This window comes from Oncorhynchus keta, chromosome 1 (genome assembly GCF_023373465.1).
Source record: "Oncorhynchus keta strain PuntledgeMale-10-30-2019 chromosome 1, Oket_V2, whole genome shotgun sequence".
Classification (NCBI taxonomy): Eukaryota; Metazoa; Chordata; class Actinopteri; order Salmoniformes; family Salmonidae; genus Oncorhynchus; species Oncorhynchus keta.
Window position 1 is genome coordinate 99,217,686 of NC_068421.1, and position 21,423 is coordinate 99,239,108.

The 21,423-nt window shown below is 50.4% G+C and overlaps 1 long non-coding RNA gene and 1 pseudogene across 1 annotated transcript; one reads left to right on the forward strand and one right to left on the reverse strand.

The window, feature by feature from the left end:
• Positions 1-21,423, reverse strand: part of LOC127931867 (lipoma-preferred partner homolog) — a 364,058-nt pseudogene that overhangs the window by 56,857 nt on the left and 285,778 nt on the right.
• LOC127908970 (uncharacterized) lies at positions 17,183-18,176 on the forward strand. The gene is made up of 4 exons (XR_008069346.1): positions 17,183-17,229; positions 17,337-17,567; positions 17,624-17,707; positions 17,934-18,176. It is a non-coding gene; the product is annotated as an uncharacterized LOC127908970 (long non-coding RNA).

Sequence of the window (21,423 nt, forward strand, 5' to 3'; positions counted from 1 at the left end):
CCCTGCTTTCTTTGACCTACAGAAACCCTGCTGTCTCTGACCTACAGCAACCCTGCTGTCTCTGAACTACAGCAACCTACAGCAACCATCCTGTCTCTGACCTACAGCAACTCTGCTGTCTCAGACCTACAGCAACCTACAGCAACCCTGCCGTCTCTGACCTACAGGCACCCTGCTGTCTCAGACCTACAGCAACCCTGCAGTCTCTGACCTACAGCAACCCTGCTGTCTCTGACCTACAGCAACCCTGCTATCTCAGACCTACAGCAACCCTGCTGTCTCAGACCTACAGAAACCTACAGAAACCCTGCTGTCTCTGACCTACAGCAACCTACAGCAACCCTGCTGTCTCTGACCTACAGCAACCTACAGCAACCCTGCTGTCTCTGACATACAGCAACCCTGCTGTCTCTGACCTACAGCAACCCTGCTGTCTCAGACCTACAGCAACCCTGCTGTCTCTGACCTACAGCAACCCTGCTGTCTCAGACCCACAGAAACCCTGCTGTCTCAGACATACAGCAACCCTGCTGTCTCAGACCTACAGCAACCCTGCTGTCTCTGACCTACAGCAACCCTGCTGTCTCAGACCTACAGCAACCCTGCTGTCTCTGACCTACAGCAACCCTGCTGTCTCTGACCTACAGCAACCCTGCTGTCTCTGACCTACAGCAACCCTGCTGTCTCAGACCTACAGCAACCCTGCTGTCTCTGACCTACAGCAACCCTGCTGTCTCAGACCCACAGAAACCCTGCTGTCTCAGACATACAGCAACCCTGCTGTCTCAGACATACAGAAACCCTGCTGTCTCTATAGTGCTAGGTGGTGGCCCTTACTCTGCTGTGTGTGTGTGTGTGTGTGTGTGTGTGTGTGTGTGTGTGTGTGTGTGTGTGTGTGTGTGTGTGTGTGTGGTGTGTATGTGTGTGTGTGTGTGTGTGTATGTGTGTGTGTGTGTGTGTGTGTGTGTGTGTGTGTGTGTGTGTGTGTGTGTGTGTGTGTGTGTGTGTGTGTGTGTGTGTGTGTGTGTGTGGTGTGTGTGTGTGTGTGTGTGTGTGTGTGTGTGTGTGTGTGTGTGTGTGTGGTGTGTGTGTGTGTGTGTGTGTGTGTGTGTGTGTGTGTGTGTGTGTGTGTATCACAGTAATAAATAAAGGAATGTGATGTATGGCCAGCGTGTTCAGGGATGGGATGGCACCATGCCAGGTCCTTCTCCTCTTATTTGCGATGTGTGGCCAGACAGTTTATAAGCCAGCCTGGTCCTGACTCAGCCTCCTAGACCCCCGTCATGCCTGTACCAACACGACATACAGTCAGATACTGAGTCTCACTTAGACAGTACCCTTCTACACACTTCAGACTCACAACAACAAGTAGTGGAACGTAATTCGATGCCTCTTATTCTGCGACAAGACAAAGACAGTTTTTAGTCTAGAATGTAAAAGCTGGGAGATGCATGACGGAAAGATTCAGTCACGTCACATTCCTAACATGGCTTTCAAATAAATGCTGTTATTTTGGCTTGATATGGTACATTTGGACCAAAATATCCCATCTAGGCTGTCATAATATCACTGCATATTACCATCAGTATGCTATACTGCTGCAGTGGGATGTGCCACAGGTATAGAGGTTGGTTGAGCTTTTCTAGGGTATATTGTAACAATTTAAAAACTCTTGTCAGAGATTTAAACAAATAAATCAAAACAAACAAAAGAAGAAGTCCATACGACACAGACATTTTTTACGTGACAGTCCTACATCCTGTCCGGTCCTACATCCTGTCCAGTCCTACATCCTGTCCAGTCCTACATCCTGTCCTGTCCTACATCCTGTCCTGTCCTACATCCTGTCCAGTCCTACATCCTGTCCTGTCCTACATCCTGTCCAGTCCTACATCCTGTCCTGTCCTACATCCTGTCCTGTCCTACATCCTGTCCGGTCCTACATCCTGTCCTGTCCTACATCCTGTCCAGTCCTACATCCTGTCCAGTCCTACATCCTGTCCTGTCCTACATCCTGTCCAGTCCTACATCCTGTCCAGTCCTACATCCTGTCCAGTCCTACATCCTGTCCTGTCCTACATCCTGTCCGGTCCTACATCCTGTCCGGTCCTACATCCTGTCCAGTCCTACATCCTGTCCGGTCCTACATCCTGTCCGGTCCTACATCCTGTCCGGTCCTACATCCTGTCCAGTCCTACATCCTGTCCTGTCCTACATCCTGTCCGGTCCTACATCCTGTCCTGTCCTACATCCTGTCCGGTCCTACATCCTGTCCAGTCCTACATCCTGTCCGGTCCTACATCCTGTCCGGTCCTACATCCTGTCCAGTCCTACATCCTGTCCAGTCCTACATCCTGTCCAGTCCTACATCCTGTCCAGTCCTACATCCTGTCCAGTCCGACATCCTTTCCGGTCCTACATCCTGTCCAGTCCTACATCCTGTCCAGTCCTACATCCTGTCCAGTCCTACATCCTGTCCAGTCCTACATCCTGTCCAGTCCTACATCCTGTCCTGTCCTACATCCTGTCCGGTCCTACATCCTGTCCAGTCCTACATCCTGTCCTGTCCTACATCCTGTCCAGTCCTACATCCTGTCCGGTCCTACATCCTGTCCAGTCCTACATCCTGTCCAGTCCTACATCCTGTCCAGTCCTACATCCTGTCCAGTCCTACATCCTGTCCAGTCCTACATCCTGTCCAGTCCGACATCCTTTCCGGTCCTACATCCTGTCCAGTCCTACATCCTGTCCAGTCCTACATCCTGTCCTGTCCTACATCCTGTCCAGTCCTACATCCTGTCCAGTCCTACATCCTGTCCAGTCCTACATCCTGTCCAGTCCTACATCCTGTCCGGTCCTACATCCTGTCCAGTCCTACATCCTGTCCGGTCCTACATCCTGTCCAGTCCTACATCCTGTCCGGTCCTACATCCTGTCCAGTCCTACATCCTGTCCAGTCCTACATCCTGTCCAGTCCTACATCCTGTCCAGTCCAACATCCTGTCCAGTCCTACATCCTGTCCAGTCCTACATCCTGTCCAGTCCTACATCCTGTCATTGTCTCAGTCCTGCTTAACTGTTCATCTGTGTCGTCAATAAAAGGTGTCAGCAGGACATTGATCTGATTCCCACCAGCCCAGGCAGAGTCTCTGCCTCCCTGTCTGTCTTTACATTTGGGGACGGGGCAGAGCTGTCCAGTGGAGTATGTCTTCACTCTGAAACCGGAAACACTTATCTCCCTCACTACCTTTAAGCACCAACTGTCAGAGCATCTTACAGATTACTGCACCTGTACATAGCCCACCTATAATTTAGCCCAAACAACTACCTCTTTCCCTACTGTATTTAATGTATTTATTTTGCTCCTTTGCACCCCATTATTTTTATTTCTACTTTGCACATTCTTCCACTGCAAAACTACCATTCCAGTGTTCTACTTGCTATATTGTATTTACTTTGCCACCATGGCCTTTTTTTGCCTTTACCTCCCTTCTCACCTCATTTGCTCACATTGTATATATACTTGTTTATACTGTATTATTGACTGTATGTTTGTTTTACTCCATGTGTAACTCTGTGTCGTTGTATCTGTCGAACTGCTTTGCTTTATCTTGGCCAGGTCGCAATTGTAAATGAGAACTTGTTCTCAACTTGTCTACCTGGTTAAATAAAGGTGAAATAAATCAAATAAATAAATATAGTAAAACACTGATCTCTTCCTATCCCTGGTCAGGGCTGAGTGTGTACCCTGGCCGGCCCACCTTCAACCCAGCCTCGGTAGTAGAATGTGTCCCCTCTGGACATGGGACAGTCTCCTTCTCTGGTTACGGAGAGGAACTGACACAGCCAAGAAGACAGTCTCTTTCTCTGGTTACAGGGAGGAACTGAAACACAGCCAAGAAGACAGTCTCTTTCTCTGGTTACAGGGAGGAACTGACACACAGCCAAGAAGACAGTCTTCTTCTCTGGTTACAGGGAGGAACTGACACACAGCCAAGAAGACAGTCTTCTTCTCTGGTTACAGGGAGGAACTGACACACAGCCAAGAAGACAGTCTTCTTCTCTGGTTACAGGGAGGAACTGACACAGCCAAGAAGACAGTCTTCTTCTCTGGTTACAGGGAGGAACTGACACACAGCCAAGAAGACAGTCTTCTTCTCTGGTTACAGGGAGGAACTGACACACAGCCAAGAAGACAGTCTCTTTCTCTGGTTACAGGGAGGAACTGACACACAGCCAAGAAGACAGTCTTCTTCTCTGGTTACAGGGAGGAACTGACACACAGCCAAGAAGACAGTCTCCTTCTCTGGTTTCAGGGAGGAACTGACACACAGCCAAGAAGACAGTCTTCTTCTCTGGTTACAGGGAGGAACTGACACAGCCAAGAAGACAGTCTTCTTCTCTGGTTACAGGGAGGAACTGACACAGCCAAGAAGACAGTCTCCTTCTCTGGTTTCAGGGAGGAACTGACACACAGCCAAGAAGACAGTCTTCTTCTCTGGTTACGGGGAGGAACTGACACACAGCCAAGAAGACAGTCTCTTTCTCTGGTTACAGAGAGGAACTGACACACAGCCAAGAAGACAGTCTTCTTCTCTGGTTACGGAGAGGAACTGACACACAGCCAAGAAGACAGTCTCTTTCTCTGGTTACGGGAGGAACTGACACACAGCCAAGAAGACAGTCTCTTTCTCTGGTTACAGAGAGGAACTGACACACAGCCAAGAAGACAGTCTTCTTCTCTGGTTACAGGGAGGAACTGACACACAGCCAAGAAGACAGTCTTCTTCTCTGGTTACAGGGAGGAACTGACACACACAGCCAAGAAGACAGTCTTCTTCTCTGGTTACAGAGAGGAACTGACACACAGCCAAGAAGACAGTCTCTTTCTCTGGTTACAGGGAGGAACTGACACACAGCCAAGAAGACAGTCTCTTTCTCTGGTTACAGGGAGGAACTGACACAGCCAAGAAGACAGTCTCCTTCTCTGGTTTCAGGGAGGAACTGACACACAGCCAAGAAGACAGTCTTCTTCTCTGGTTACAGGGAGGAACTGACACAGCCAAGAAGACAGTCTCCTTCTCTGGTTTCAGGGAGGAACTGACACACAGCCAAGAAGACAGTCTTCTTCTCTGGTTACGGGGAGGAACTGACACACAGCCAAGAAGACAGTCTCTTTCTCTGGTTACAGAGAGGAACTGACACACAGCCAAGAAGACAGTCTCTTTCTGGTTACAGGGAGGAACTGACACAGCCAAGAAGACAGTCTCCTTCTCTGGTTTCAGGGAGGAACTGACACACAGCCAAGAAGACAGTCTTCTTTCTCTGGTTACAGGGAGGAACTGACACAGCCAAGAAGACAGTCTTCTTTCTGGTTACAGGGAGGAACTGACACAGCCAAGAAGGCAGTCTCCCTTCTCTGGTTTCAGGGAGGAACTGACACACAGCCAAGAAGACAGTCTTCTTCTCTGGTTACGGGAGGAACTGACACACAGCCAAGAAGACAGTCTCTTTTCTGGTTACAGAGAGGAACTGACACACAGCCAAGAAGACAGTCTTCTTCTCTGGTTACGGAGAGGAACTGACACACAGCCAAGAAGACAGTCTCTTTCTCTGGTTACGGGGAGGAACTGACACACAGCCAAGAAGACAGTCTCTTCTCTGGTTACAGAGAGGAACTGACACACAGCCAAGAAGACAGTCTTCTTCTCTGGTTACAGGAGGAACTGACACACAGCCAAGAAGACAGTCTTCTCTGGTTACAGGGAGGAACTGACACACAGCCAAGAAGACAGTCTTCTTCTCTGGTTACAGAGAGGGAACTGACACACAGCCAAGAAGACAGTCTCTTTCTCTGGTTACAGGGAGGAACTGACACACAGCCAAGAAGACAGTCTCTTTCTCTGGTTACAGGGAGGAACTGACACAGCCAAGAAGACAGTCTCCTTCTCTGGTTTCAGGGAGGAACTGACACACAGCCAAGAAGACAGTCTTCTTCTGGTTACAGGGAGGAACTGACACAGCCAAGAAGACAGTCTTCTTCTCTGGTTACAGGGAGGAACTGACACAGCCAAGAAGACAGTCTCCTTCTCTGGTTTCAGGGAGGAACTGACACACAGCCAAGAAGACAGTCTTCTTCTCTGGTTACGGGGGGAGGAACTGACACACAGCCAAGAAGACAGTCTCTTCTCTGGTTACAGAGAGGAACTGACACACAGCCAAGAAGACAGTCTTCTTCTCTGGTTACGGAGAGGAACTGACACACAGCCAAGAAGACAGTCTCTTTTCTGGTTACGGGGAGGAACTGACACACAGCCAAGAAGACAGTCTCTTTCTCTGGTTACAGGGAGGAACTGACACACAGCCAAGAAGACAGTCTCTTTCTCTGGTTACAGGGAGGAACTGACACAGCCAAGAAGACAGTCTCCTTCTCTGGTTTCAGGGAGGAACTGACACACAGCCAAGAAGACAGTCTTCTTCTCTGGTTACAGGGAGGAACTGACACAGCCAAGAAGACAGTCTTCTTCTCTGGTTACAGGGAGGAACTGACACAGCCAAGAAGGCAGTCTCCTTCTCTGGTTTCAGGGAGGAACTGACACACAGCCAAGAAGACAGTCTTCTTCTCTGGTTACGGGGAGGAACTGACACACAGCCAAGAAGACAGTCTCTTCTCTGGTTACAGAGAGGAACTGACACACAGCCAAGAAGACAGTCTTCTTCTCTGGTTACGGAGAGGAACTGACACACAGCCAAGAAGACAGTCTCTTTCTCTGGTTACGGGGAGGAACTGACACACAGCCAAGAAGACAGTCTCTTTCTCTGGTTACAGAGAGGAACTGACACACAGCCAAGAAGACAGTCTTCTTCTCTGGTTACAGAGAGGAACTGACACACAGCCAAGAAGACAGTCTCTCTTTCTGGTTACAGGGAGGAACTGACACACAGCCAAGAAGACAGTCTCTTTCTCTGGTTACAGGGAGGAACTGACACAGCCAAGAAGACAGTCTCCTTCTCTGGTTTCAGGGAGGAACTGACACACAGCCAAGAAGACAGTCTTCTTCTCTGGTTACAGGGAGGAACTGACACAGCCAAGAAGACAGTCTTCTTCTCTGGTTACAGGGAGGAACTGACACAGCCAAGAAGACAGTCTCCTTCTCTGGTTTCAGGGAGGAACTGACACACAGCCAAGAAGACAGTCTTCTTCTCTGGTTACGGGGAGGAACTGACACACAGCCAAGAAGACAGTCTCTTTCTCTGGTTACAGGGAGGAACTGACACACAGCCAAGAAGACAGTCTTCTTCTCTGGTTACAGGGAGGAACTGACACACAGCCAAGAAGACAGTCTTTCTCTGGTTACGGGGAGGAACTGACACACAGCCAAGAAGACAGTCTCTTTCTCTGGTTACAGAGAGGAACTGACACACAGCCAAGAAGACAGTCTTCTTCTCTGGTTACAGGGAGGAACTGACACACAGCCAAGAAGACAGTCTTCTTCTCTGGTTATGGAGAGGAACTGACACACAGCCAAGAAGACAGTCTTCTTCTCTGGTTATGGAGAGGAACTGACACACAGCCAAGAAGACAGTCTTCTTCTCTGGTTACAGGGAGGAACTGACACACAGCCAAGAAGACAGTCTTCTTTCTGGTTACAGGAGGAACTGACACACAGCCAAGAAGACAGTCTTCTTCTCTGGTTACAGGGAGGAACTGACACACAGCCAAGAAGACAGTCTTCTTCTCTGGTTACAGGGAGGAACTGACACAGCCAAGAAGACAGTCTTCTTCTCTGGTTACGGGGAGGAACTGACACACAGCCAAGAAGAAAGTCTTCTTCTCTGGTTGCAGAGAGGAACTGACACACAGCCAAGAAGACAGTCTTCTTCTCTGGTTACAGAGAGGAACTGACACACAGCCAAGAAGACAGTCTTCTTCTCTGGTTACAGGGAGGAACTGACACATAGCCAAGAAGACAGTCTTCTTCTCTGGTTTCAGGGAGGAACTGACACACAGCCAAGAAGACAGTCTTCTTCTCTGGTTACAGGGAGGAACTGACACAGCCAAGAAGACAGTCTTCTTCTCTGGTTTCAGGGAGGAACTGACACACAGCCAAGAAGACAGTCTTCTTCTCTGGTTACAGGGAGGAACTGACACACAGCCAAGAAGACAGTCTTCTTCTCTGGTTACAGAGAGGAACTGACACACAGCCAAGAAGACAGTCTTATTCTCTGGTTACGGGGAGGAAATGACACACAGCCAAGAAGACAGTCTCTTTCTCTGGTTACAGGGAGGAACTGACACACAGCCAAGAAGACAGTATCTTTCTCTGGTTACAGGGAGGAACTGACACACAGCCAAGAAGACAGTCTTCTTCTCTGGTTACGGGAGGAAATGACACACAGCCAAGAAGACAGTCTCTTTCTCTGGTTACGGGAGGAACTGACACACAGCCAAGAAGACAGTCTTCTTCTCTGGTTACAGAGAGGAACTGACACACAGCCAAGAAGACAGTCTTCTTCTCTGGTTACAGGGAGGAACTGACACAGCCAAGAAGACAGTCTTCTTCTCTGGTTACAGGGAGGAACTGACACACAGCCAAGAAGACAGTCTTCTTCTCTGGTTACAGAGAGGAACTGACACACAGCCAAGAAGACAGTCTCCTTCTCTGGTTACAGGGAGGAACTGACACACAGCCAAGAAGACAGTCTTCTTCTCTGGTTACAGGGAGGAACTGACACAGCCAAGAAGACAGTCTTCTTCTCTGGTTACAGGGGAGGAACTGACACACAGCCAAGAAGACAGTCTTCTTCTCTGGTTACGGAGAGGAACTGACACACAGCCAAGAAGACAGTCTCTTTCTCTGGTTACGGGAGGAACTGACACACAGCCAAGAAGACAGTCTCTTTCTCTGGTTACAGAGAGGAACTGACACACAGCCAAGAAGACAGTCTTCTTCTCTGGTTACAGGGAGGAACTGACACACAGCCAAGAAGACAGTCTTCTTCTCTGGTTATGGAGAGGAACTGACACACAGCCAAGAAGACAGTCTTCTTCTCTGGTTATGGAGAGGAACTGACACACAGCCAAGAAGACAGTCTTCTTCTCTGGTTACAGGGAGAAACTGACACACAGCCAAGAAGACAGTCTTCTTCTCTGGTTACAGGAGGAACTGACACACAGCCAAGAAGACAGTCTTCTTCTCTGGTTACAGGGAGGAACTGACACACAGCCAAGAAGACAGTCTTCTTCTCTGGTTACAGGGAGGAACTGACACAGCCAAGAAGACAGTCTTCTTCTCTGGTTACGGGGAGGAACTGACACACAGCCAAGAAGACAGTCTTCTTCTCTGGTTGCAGAGAGGAACTGACACACAGCCAAGAAGACAGTCTTCTTCTCTGGTTACAGAGAGGAACTGACACACAGCCAAGAAGACAGTCTTCTTCTCTGGTTACAGGGAGGAACTGACACATAGCCAAGAAGACAGTCTTCTTCTCTGGTTTCAGGGAGGAACTGACACACAGCCAAGAAGACAGTCTTCTTCTCTGGTTACAGGGAGGAACTGACACAGCCAAGAAGACAGTCTTCTTCTCTGGTTTCAGGGAGGAACTGACACACAGCCAAGAAGACAGTCTTCTTCTCTGGTTACAGGGAGGAACTGACACACAGCCAAGAAGACAGTCTTCTTTCTGGTTACAGAGAGGAACTGACACACAGCCAAGAAGACAGTCTTCTTCTCTGGTTATGGGGAGGAACTGACACACAGCCAAGAAGACAGTCTTCTTCTCTGGTTACAGGGAGGAACTGACACACAGCCAAGAAGACAGTCTTCTTCTCTGGTTACAGAGAGGAACTGACACAGCCAAGAAGACAGTATCTTTCTCTGGTTACAGGGAGGAACTGACACACAGCCAAGAAGACAGTCTTCTTCTCTGGTTACGGGGAGGAAATGACACAGCCAAGAAGACAGTCTCTTTCTCTGGTTACGGGGGAGGAACTGACACACAGCCAAGAAGACAGTCTTCTTCTCTGGTTACAGAGAGGAACTGACACACAGCCAAGAAGACAGTCTTCTTCTCTGGTTACAGGGAGGAACTGACACAGCCAAGAAGACAGTCTCCTTCTCTGGTTTCAGGGAGGAACTGACACACAGCCAAGAAGACAGTCTTCTTCTCTGGTTACAGGGAGGAACTGACACACAGCCAAGAAGACAGTCTTCTTCTCTGGTTACAGGGAGGAACTGACACACAGCCAAGAAGACAGTCTTCTTCTCTGGTTACAGGGAGGAACTGACACAGCCAAGAAGACAGTCTTCTTCTCTGGTTACAGGGAGGAACTGACACACAGCCAAGAAGACAGTCTTCTTCTCTGGTTACAGGGAGGAACTGACACACAGCCAAGAAGACAGTCTTCTTCTCTGGTTACAGGGAGGAACTGACACACAGCCAAGAAGACAGTCTTCTTCTCTGGTTACAGGGAGGAACTGACACAGCCAAGAAGACAGTCTCCTTCTCTGGTTACAGGGAGGAACTGACACACAGCCAAGAAGACAGTCTTCTTCTCTGGTTACAGGGAGGAACTGACACACAGCCAAGAAGACAGTCTTCTTCTCTGGTTACAGAGAGGAACTGACACACAGCCAAGAAGACAGTCTTCTTCTCTGGTTACGGAGAGGAACTGACACACAGCCAAGAAGACAGTCTCTTTCTCTGGTTACAGAGAGGAACTGACACACAGCCTCTTTCTCTGGTTACAGAGAGGAACTGACACACAGCCTAGAAGACAGTCTCTTTCTCTGGTTACAGAGAGGAACTGACACACAGCCAAGAAGACAGTCTCTTTCTCTGGTTACAGGGAGGAACTGACACACAGCCAAGAAGACAGTCTCTTTCTCTGGTTACAGGGAGGAACTGACACACAGCCTCTTTCTCTGGTTACAGACAGGAACTGACACACAGCCAAGAAGACAGTCTTCTTCTCTGGTTACGGGGAGGAACTGAAACACAGCCAAGAAGACAGTCTTCTTCTCTGGTTACGGGGAGGAACTGACACAGCCAAGAAGACAGTCTCTTTCTCTGGTTACGGAGAGGAACTGACACACAGCCAAGAAGACAGTCTCTTTCTCTGGTTACGGAGAGGAACTGACACACAGCCAAGAAGACAGTCTTCTTCTCTGGTTACGGGGAGGAACTGACACACAGCCAAGAAGACAGTCTCTTTCTCTGGTTACAGGGAGGAACTGACACACAGCCAAGAAGACAGTCTTCTTCTCTGGTTACAGGGAGGAACTGACACACAGCCAAGAAGACAGTCTCTTTCTCTGGTTACAGGGAGGAACTGACACACAGCCTCTTTCTCTGGTTACAGGGAGGAACTGACACACAGCCAAGAAGACAGTCTTCTTCTCTGGTTACAGGGAGGAACTGACACACAGCCAAGAAGACAGTCTTCTTTTCTGGTTACGGAGAGGAACTGACACACAGCCAAGAAGACAGTCTCTTTCTCTGGTTACGGAGAGGAACTGACACACAGCCAAGAAGACAGTCTCTTTCTCTGGTTACAGGGAGGAACTGACACAGCCAAGAAGACAGTCTTCTTCTCTGGTTACAGGGAGGAACTGACACAGCCAAGAAGACAGTCTTCTTCTCTGGTTACAGAGAGGAACTGACACACAGCCAAGAAGACAGTCTTATTCTCTGGTTACAGGGAGGAACTGACACACAGCCAAGAAGACAGTCTCTTTCTCTGGTTACGGGGAGGAACTGACACACAGCCAAGAAGACAGTCTCTTTCTCTGGTTACAGAGAGGAACTGACACACAGCCAAGAAGACAGTCTCTTTCTCTGGTTACAGGGAGGAACTGACACACAGCCAAGAAGACAGTCTCTTTCTCTGGTTACAGGGAGGAACTGACACACAGCCTCTTTCTCTGGTTACAGGGAGGAACTGACACACAGCCAAGAAGACAGTCTCTTTCTCTGGTTATGGCGAGGGGAACTGACACACAGCCAAGAAGACAGTCTCTTTCTCTGGTTACAGGGAGGAACTGACACACAGCCAAGAAGACAGTCTCTTTCTCTGGTTACAGGGAGGAACTGACACACAGCCAAGAAGACAGTCTTCTTCTCTCTGGTTACGGAGAGGAACTGACACACAGCCAAGAAGACAGTCTTCTTCTCTGGTCATGGGGAGGAACTGACACAGCCAAGAAGACAGTCTTCTTCTCTGGTTACAGGGAGGAACTGACACACAGCCAAGAAGACAGGACAGTAGTGACATTACACTGGGTAAACTTTAGGTCAGGGCTCTCTGTCTCTGTCTCTCTCTTGCCTACTCTCTCTCTCTCTCTCTCTCTCACTCACTCACTCACTCACTCACTCTTTCTTTCTCTCTCTGTGAAATGTGTTCTGGAAACAACATGAGGGTGTTTAAAAGACGGTGTTTGCAATCACTTTCTCTTCCCCAAACAATGATACACACATTCTCCAAGTGATACCCTTCCCTGTTTCCTCACCTGTTTCCTCACCTGTTCCCTTCCCTGTTCCCTTCCTTGTTCCCTTCCCTGTTTCCTCACCTGTTCCCTTCCCTGTTTCCTCACCTGTTCCCTTCCCTGTTCCCTTCCCTGTTTCCTCACCTGTTCCCTTCCCTGTTCCCTTCCCTGTTTCCTCACCTGTTCCCTTCCCTGTTTCCTCACCTGTTCCCTTCCCTGTTTCCTCACCTATTCCCTTCCCTGTTCCTTCCTGTTTTCCTCACCTGTTCCCTTCCCTGTTTCCTCACCTGTTCCATCACCTATTCCCTTCCCTGTTCCCTTCCCTGTTTCCTCACCTGTTTCCTCACCTGTTCCCTTCCCTGTTCCCTTCCCTGTTTCCTCACCTGTTCCCTTCCCTGTTTCCTCACCTGTTTCCTCACCTGTTCCCTTCCCTGTTCCCTCACCTATTCCCTTCCCTGTTCCCTTCCCTGTTTCCTCACCTGTTCCCTCCCCTGTTCCCTTCCCTGTTTCCTCACCTGTTTCCTTCCCTGTTTCCTCACCTGTTCCCTTCCCTGTTCCCTCACCTATTCCCTTCCCTGTTCCCTCCCCTGTTTCCTCACCTGTTCCCTCCCCTGTTCCCTTCCCTGTTTCCTCACCTATTCCCTTCCCTGTTCCCTTCCCTGTTTCCTCACCTGTTTCCTCACCTGTTTCCTCACCTGTTTCCTCACCTGTTTCCCTCACCTGTTTCCTCACCCTGTTTCCTCACCTGTTCCCTTCCCTGTTCCCTCACCTGTTTCCTCACCTGTTCCCTTCCCTGTTTCCTCACCTGTTCCCTTCCCTGTTCCCTTCCCTGTTTCCTCACCTGTTCCCTTCCCTGTTTCCTCACCTGTTTCCTCACCTGTTCCCTTCCCTGTTCCCTCACCTATTCCCTTCCCTGTTCCCTTCCCTGTTTCCTCACCTGTTCCCTCACCTGTTCCCTTCCCTGTTCCCTTCCCTGTTTCCTCACCTGTTTCCTCACCTGTTCCCTTCCCTGTTCCCTTCCCTGTTTCCTCACCTGTTCCCTCCCCTGTTCCCTTCCCTGTTTCCTTCCCTGTTTCCTCACCTGTTCCCTTCCCTGTTCCCTCACCTATTCCCTTCCCTGTTCCCTCACCTGTTTCCTCACCTGTTCCCTCCCCTGTTTCCTCACCTGTTTCCTCACCCTGTTCCCTTCCCTGTTCCCTTCCCTGTTTCCTCACCTTCTCCCTTTCCTGTTTCCTCACCTGTTCCCTTCCCTGTTTCCTCACCTATTCCCCTCACCTGTTCCCTCACCTGTTCCCTCACCTGTTCCCTTCCCTCTTCCCTTCCCTGTTGTAACTGCAGCTCTAGTCCTCTATCCAGTCATTATCTCAGTAAATAACTACATAACCAGCTCTAGTCCTCTATCCAGTCATTATCTTTTTTTTTACCTTTATTTAACCAGGCAAGTCAGTTAAGAACACATTCTTATTTTCAATGATGGCCTGGGAACAGTGGGTTAACTACCTGTCAGCTCGGGGGTTTGAACCGCAACCTTCCGGTTACTAATCCAACGCTCTAACCACTAGGCTACGCTGCCGCCCCCACTAGACTGTAGTTAACTACATAACCAGCTCTAGTCCTCTAGCCAGTCATTATCTCAGTAAATAACTACATAACCAGCTATAGTCCTCTAGCCAGTCATTATCTCAGTAAATAACTACATAACCAGCTATAGTCCTCTAGCCAGTCATTATCTCAGTAAATAACTACGTAACCAGCTCTAGTCCTCTAGCCAGTCATTATCTCAGTAGTTAAGTACATACACAGTAGCAGCAGCTTACAGTATAGATAAACCCTGACCTGCTAGCTCACAGTACAATACAGTATCTAATACACATTCAGAATGGTTTCAGGCAGGGTCTGCTAGAGGAATCTACCTACGTCTCTGTCTCTCTGTCTCTCTGTCTGCCTGCCTGCGTCTCTGTCTCTCTGTCTGCCTGTCTCTCTGTCTCTCAGTCTGCCTGCCTGCGTCTCTGTCTCTCTGTCTGCCTGTCTGCCTGCGTCTCTGTCTCTCTGTCTGTCTGTCTGCCTGCGTCTCTGTCTCTCTGTCTGTCTGCCTGCGTCTCTGTCTCTCTGTCTGTCTGCCTGCGTCTCTGTCTCTCTGTCTGTCTGTCTGCCTGCGTCTCTGTCTCTCTGTCTGTCTGTCTGCCTGCGTCTCTGTCTCTCTGTCTGTCTGTCTGCCTGCGTCTCTGTCTCTCTGTCTGTCTGCCTGCGTCTCTGTCTCTCTGTCTGTCTGTCTGCCTGCCTACGTCTCTGTCTCTCTGTCTGTCTGTCTGCCTGCGTCTCTGTCTCTCTGTCTGTCTGTCTGCCTGCGTCTCCGTCTCTCTGTCTGTCTGCCTGCGTCTCTGTCTCTCTGTCTGTCTGCCTGCCTACGTCTCTGTCTCTCTGTCTGTCTGTCTGCCTGCGTCTCTGTCTCTCTGTCTGTCTGTCTGCCTGCGTCTCTGTCTCTCTGTCTGTCTGCCTGCCTGCGTCTCTGTCTCTCTGTCTGTCTGTCTGCCTGCGTCTCTGTCTCTCTGTCTGTCTGTCTGCCTGCGTCTCTGTCTCTCTGTCTGTCTGTCTGCCTGCGTCTCTGTCTCTCTGTCTGTCTGTCTGCCTGCGTCTCTGTCTCTCTGTCTGTCTGTCTGTCTGCCTGCGTCTCTGTCTCTCTGTCTGTCTGCCTGCGTCTCTGTCTGCCTGCCTGCGTCTGTCCGTCCGTGCCTGTGTTTGTGAGTGTTTCTGTTACACCAAACAGTATTTTCTGGGTGATCTTCAAGATGACTCTGCGTTCCAGACAGGTGGTTGTTCGGATTCTGAAGCCTGGTGACAGGTGTTCACAGACAGGAGAATATCCCTGAACGCGTCGGATGCAGGGGGCAGAAACCAGATCCAGGTGTCACAGGGCTCATCCTTGTCTGTCAGACCTGGAGAGGCGACTCTGTAAACAACCTTTACCTCTTCCAGGTATTTCCACAGCTCACACAGGCACTTAATGACCTGCCAGGTTGACCCTCCTGCTGAACAGTGACCTCATGACCTGCCAGGTTGACCCTCCTGCTGGAGAGTGACCTCATGCCTTGCCAGGTTGACCTCCTGTTGGACAGTGACCTCATGCACTGCCAGGTTGACCCTCCTGTTGGACAGTGACCTCATGCCTTGCCAGGTTGACCCTCCTGTTGGACAGTGACCTCATGCACTGCCAGGTTGACCCTCCTGCTGGACAGTGACCTCATGCCCTGCCAGGTTGACCCTCCTACTGGACAGTGACCTCATGCTCTGCCAGGTTGACCCTCCTGTTGGACAGTGACCTCATGCACTGCCAGGTTGACCCTCCTGCTGGACAGTGACCTCATGCCCTGCCAGGTTGACCCTCCTGCTGGACAGTGACCTCATGCCCTGCCAGGTTGACCCTCCTGCTGGACAGTGACCTCATGCCCTGCCAGGTTGACCCTCCTGCTGGACAGTGACCTCATGCTCTGCCAGGTTGACCCTCCTGCTGGACAGTGACCTCATGCACTGCCAGGTTGACCCTCCTGCTGGACAGTGACCTCATGCCCTGCCAGGTTGACCCTCCTGCTGGACAGTGACCTCATGCCCTGCCAGGTTGACCCTCCTGCTGGACAGTGACCTCAGACACAGTCTTCGATGCGAGGAAGCTGTATTTCTGAAGCACTGTGGTCGAGATGCTTGCTGGATTAATCGTGCTGGCATCTTCCTTGGGGGTCCTGCTGCTCTACGGCTGTACTCTTTGATTGGCTGAAATACGAAAGACTCTGCTTTCCTCATCAGTGGCTCCATCTCTGTTGAACGAAGTGGCAGAGACACACTTGGGTCTATCAGACAAGCTGCTGCAGGGATTGGATAGAAGTTTGCTGCCAGAGAATTCAGTATGAATGTGAAGCGCTCAAGCAGTTACTTCAGGAGGACCTGAGCCAACTGTTTTGCAACAGTAGTTGACTGCCTCAAGGTTTACAATGTGTGGGGGCGGCAGGTAGCCTAGTGGTTAGAACAGGTAGCCTAGTGGTTAGAACAGGTAGCCTAGTGGTTAGAACAGGTAGCCTAGTGGTTAGAGCAGGTAACCTAGTGGTTAGAGACAGGTAACCTAGTGGTTAGAGACAGGTAGCCTAGTGGTTAGAACAGGTAGCCTAGTGGTTAGAGACAGGTAGCCTAGTGGTTAGAACAGGTAGCCTAGTGGTTAGAGCAGGTAGCCTAGTGGTTAGAACAGGTAGCCTAGTGGTTAGAACAGGTAGCCTAGTGGTTAGAGCAGGTAGCCTAGTGGTTAGAGCAGGTAGCCTAGTGGTTAGAGACAGGTAGCCTAGTGGTTAGAACAGGTAGCCTAGTGGTTAGAACAGGTAGCCTAGTGGTTAGAACAGGTAGCCTAGTGGTTAGAGACAGGTAGCCTAGTGGTTAGAGCAGGTAGTCTAGTGGTTAGAGCAGGTAGTCTAGTGGTTAGAGCAGGTAGTCTAGTGGTTAGAGCAGGTAGTCTAGTGGTTAGAGCAGGTAGCCTAGTGGTTAGAGCAGGTAGTCTAGTGGTTAGAGCAGGTAGTCTAGTGGTTAGAGCAGGTAGCCTAGTGGTTAGAGCAGGTAGTCTAGTGGTTAGAGCAGGTAGTCTAGTGGTTAGAGCAGGTAGTCTAGTGGTTAGAGCAGGTAGTCTAGTGGTTAGAGCAGGTAGTCTAGTGGTTAGAGGCAGGTAGCCTAGTGGTTAGAGCAGGTAGTCTAGTGGTTAGAGCAGGTAGTCTAGTGGTTAGAGCAGGTAGTCTAGTGGTTAGAGCAGGTAGTCTAGTAGTTAGAGACAGGTAGCCTAGTGGTTAGAGACAGGTAGCCTAGTGGTTAGAGCAGGTAGTCTAGTGGTTAGAGCAGGTAGTCTAGTGGTTAGAGCAGGTAGTCTAGTGGTTAGAGCAGGTAGTCTAGTGGTTAGAGCAGGTAGCCTAGTGGTTAGAGCAGGTAGTCTAGTGGTTAGAGCAGGTAGCCTAGTGGTTAGAGCAGGTAGTCTAGTGGTTAGAGCAGGTAGTCTAGTGGTTAGAGCAGGTAGCCTAGTGGTTAGAGCAGGTAGCCTAGTGGTTAGAGCAGGTAGTCTAGTGGTTAGAGCAGGTAGTCTAGTGGTTAGAGCCTAGTGGTTAGAGCAGGTAGTCTAGTGGTTAGAGCAGGTAGTCTAGTGGTTAGAGCAGGTAGTCTAGTGGTTAGAGCAGGTAGTCTAGTGGTTAGAGCAGGTAGTCTAGTGGTTAGAGCAGGTAGTCTAGTGGTTAGAGCCTAGTGGTTAGAGTAGGTAGTCTAGTGGTTAGAGCAGGTAGTCTAGTGGTTAGAGCAGGTAGTCTAGTGGTTAGAGCAGGTAGTCTAGTGGTTAGAGCAGGTAGTCTAGTGGTTAGAGACAGGTAGCCTAGTGGTTGAGACAGGTAGCCTAGTGGTTAGAGCAGGTAGTCTAGTGGTTAGAGTCAGGTAGTCTAGTGGTTAGAGCAGGTAGTCTAGTGGTTAGAGCAGGTAGTCTAGTGGTTAGAGCAGGTAGTCTAGTGGTTAGAGCAGGTAGTCTAGTGGTTAGAGCAGGTAGTCTAGTGGTTAGAGCAGGTAGTCTAGTGGTTAGAGCAGGTAGTCTAGTGGTTAGAGCAGGTAGTCTAGTGGTTAGAGCAGGTAGTCTAGTGGTTAGAGCAGGTAGTCTAGTGGTTAGAGCAGGTAGTCTAGTGGTTAGAGCCTAGTGGTTAGAGCAGGTAGTCTAGTGGTTAGAGCCTAGTGGTTAGAGCCTAGTGGTTAGAGCAGGTAGTCTAGTGGTTAGAGGCAGGTAGCCTAGTGGTTAGGGCAGGTAGCCTAGTGGTTAGAGCAGGTAGTCTAGTGGTTAGAGCAGGTAGTCTAGTGGTTAGAGCAGGTAGTCTAGTGGTTAGAGCAGGTAGTCTAGTGGTTAGAGGCAGGTAACCTAGTGGTTAGAGCAGGTAGTCTAGTGATTAGAGGCAGGTAGCCTAGTGGTTAGAGCAGGTAGTCTAGTGGTTAGAGCAGGTAGTCTAGTGGTTAGAGCAGGTAGTCTAGTGGTTAGAGCAGGTAGTCTAGTGATTAGAGGCAGGTAGCCTAGTGGTTAGAGCAGGTAGTCAGTGGTTAGAGCAGGTAGTCTAGTGGTTAGAGCAGGTAGTCTAGTGGTTAGAGCAGGTAGTCTAGTGGTAAGAGCAGGTAGCCTAGTGGTTAGAGCAGGTAGTCTAGTGGTTAGAGCAGGTAGTCTAGTGGTTAGAGCAGGTAGTCTAGTGGTTAGAGCAGGTAGCAGGTTAAATAAATGTTAAATAAAGGTTGAATAAATGTTAAATAAAAAACGTTGGTATCTACTGGCAGAATTTACCCGCCAGCTCGAAAAATATTAAAAAATAGTTCATAGAAAAAAACAATATGATGGTTTTGATTTTATTGTAGTTAGTTTTGCAGTCAAAGGCAATAGTATAGTTTTAGTTTTTCAAATTTTCACATTTTCAAATTTTAATTTTCAAATTTTAATATTTATTTCAGTTTACTACCTAGTTTTCTTTTAGTTTCAGTTTTGGTTTACTATAATAACCTTGACACAGACAGAGATGAATAGTTGAAGAAGTCAACAGAATGAAAGAGAGAGAAGAGGAGGAAGAGGAGGAGGAGAAGGAAAATTAGGAGGAAGAGGAGGAGGAAGAGGAGGAGGAAGAGGAGGAGGAGAAGGAAAATTAGGAGGAAGAGGAGGAGGAAGAGGATAGATGAGAGGGAGATAGAAGAGGAGGAATAGAGGAGAAGACAGTGGTGGCGTTTGTAACGCGCTGAGTAAAATGAGGAGGGTCACCTGCCAGCACCAATCACCGTTCCTCTCCTCCTCCTCCACCATTCCTCTCCTCCTCCACCATTCCTCCTCCTCCACCGTTCCTCCTCCTCCACCGTTCCTCCTCCTCCACCATCCCTCCTCCTCCACCGTTCCTCCTCCTCCACCATTCCTCCTCCTCCACCATTCCTCTCCTCCTCCACCATTCCTCTCCTCCTCCACCGTTCCTCCTCCTCCACCATTCCTCTCCTCCTTCACCATTCCTCTCCTCCTCCACCATTCCTCTCCTCCTCCACCATTCCTCCTCCTCCTCCACCATTCCTCCTCCTCCACCGTTCCTCCTCCTCCACTGTTCCTCTCCTCCTCCACCATTCCTCTCCTCCTCCACCATTCCTCTCCTCCTCCACCATTCCTCTCCTCCTCCACCGTTCCTCCTCCTCCACCATTCCTCTCCTCCTCCACCATTCCTCTCCTCCTCCACCATTCCTCTCCTCCTCCACCATTCCTCCTCCTCCACCGTTCCTCCTCCTCCACCATTCCTCCTCCTCCTCCACCATTCCTCTCCTCCTCCACCATTCCTCTCCTCCTCCACCGTTCCTCCTCCTCCACCATTCCTCTCCTCCTCCACCATTCCTCTCCTCCTCCACCGTTCCTCCTCCTCCCACCATTCCTCCTCCTCCTCCACCATTCCTCTCCTCCTCCACCATTCCTCTCCCCCTCCTCCACCGTTCCTCCTCCTCCACCATTCCTCTCCTCCTCCACCGTTCCTCCTCCTCCACCATTCCTCCTCCCTCCTCCACCATTCCTCTCCTCCTCCACCATTCCTCTCCCTCCTCCACCATTCCTCTCCTCCTCCACCATTCCTCTCCTCCTCCACCATTCCTCCTCCTCCACCATTCCTCTCCTCCTCCACCGTTCCTCTCCTCCTCCACCATTCCTCCTCCTCCACCATTCCTCTCCTCCTCCACCGTTCCTCTCCTCCTCCACCATTCCTCTCCTCCTCCACCATTCCTCTTCTCCTCCACCATTCTCTCCTCCTCCACCATTCCTCCTCCTCCACCATTCCTCCTCCTCCACCGTTCCTCCTCCTCCACCATTCCTCCTCCTCCACCATTCCTCTCCTCCTCCACCATTCCTCTTCTCCTCCACCATTCCTCTCCTCCTCCACCATTCCTCCTCCTCCACCATTCCTCTCCTCCTCCACCATTCCTCTCCTCCTCCACCGTTCCTCTCCTCCTCCACCGTTCCTCTCCTCCTCCACCATTCCTCTTCTCCTCCACCATTCCTCTCCTCCTCCACCATTCCTCCTCCTCCACCATTCCTCTCCTCCTCCACCGTTCTCTCCTCCTCCACCGTTCCTCTCCTCCTCCACCATTCCTCTTCTCCTCCACCATTCTCTCCTCCTCCACCATTCCTCCTCCTCCACCGTTCCTCCTCCTCCACCATTCCTCTCCTCCTCCACCGTTCCTCCTCCTCCACCATTCCTCTCCTCCTCCACCGTTCCTCCTCCTCCACCATTCCTCTCCTCCTCCACCGTTCCTCTCCTCCTCCACCATTCCTCTCCTCCTCCACCATTCCTCTTCTCCTCCACCATTCCTCTCCTCCTCCACCATTCCTCCTCCTCCACCGTTCCTCCTCCTCCACCGTTCCTCCTCCTCCACCATTCCTCCTCCTCCTCCACCATTCCTCTCCTCCTCCACCATTCCTCTTCTCCTCCACCATTCCTCTCCTCCTCCACCATTCCTCTCCTCCTCCACCATTCCTCTCCTCCTCCACCATTCCTCTCCTCCTCCACGTTCCTCTCCTCCTCCACCGTTCCTCTCCTCCTCCACCATTCCTCTTCTCCTCCACCATTCCTCTCCTCCTCCACCATTCCTCCTCCTCCACCATTCCTCTCCTCCTCCACCATTCCTCCTCCTCCACCATTCCCTCTCCTCCTCCACCATTCCTCTCCTCCTCCACCATTCCTCTCCTCCTCCACCGTTCCTCTCCTCCTCCACCGTTCCTCTCCTCCTCCACCATTCCTCTTCTCCTCCACCATTCCTCTCCTCCTCCACCATTCCTCCTCCTCCACCGTTCCTCCTCCTCCACCATTCCTCTCCTCCTCCACCGTTCCTCCTCCTCCACCATTCCTCTCCTCCTCCACCGTTCCTCTACTCCTCCACCGTT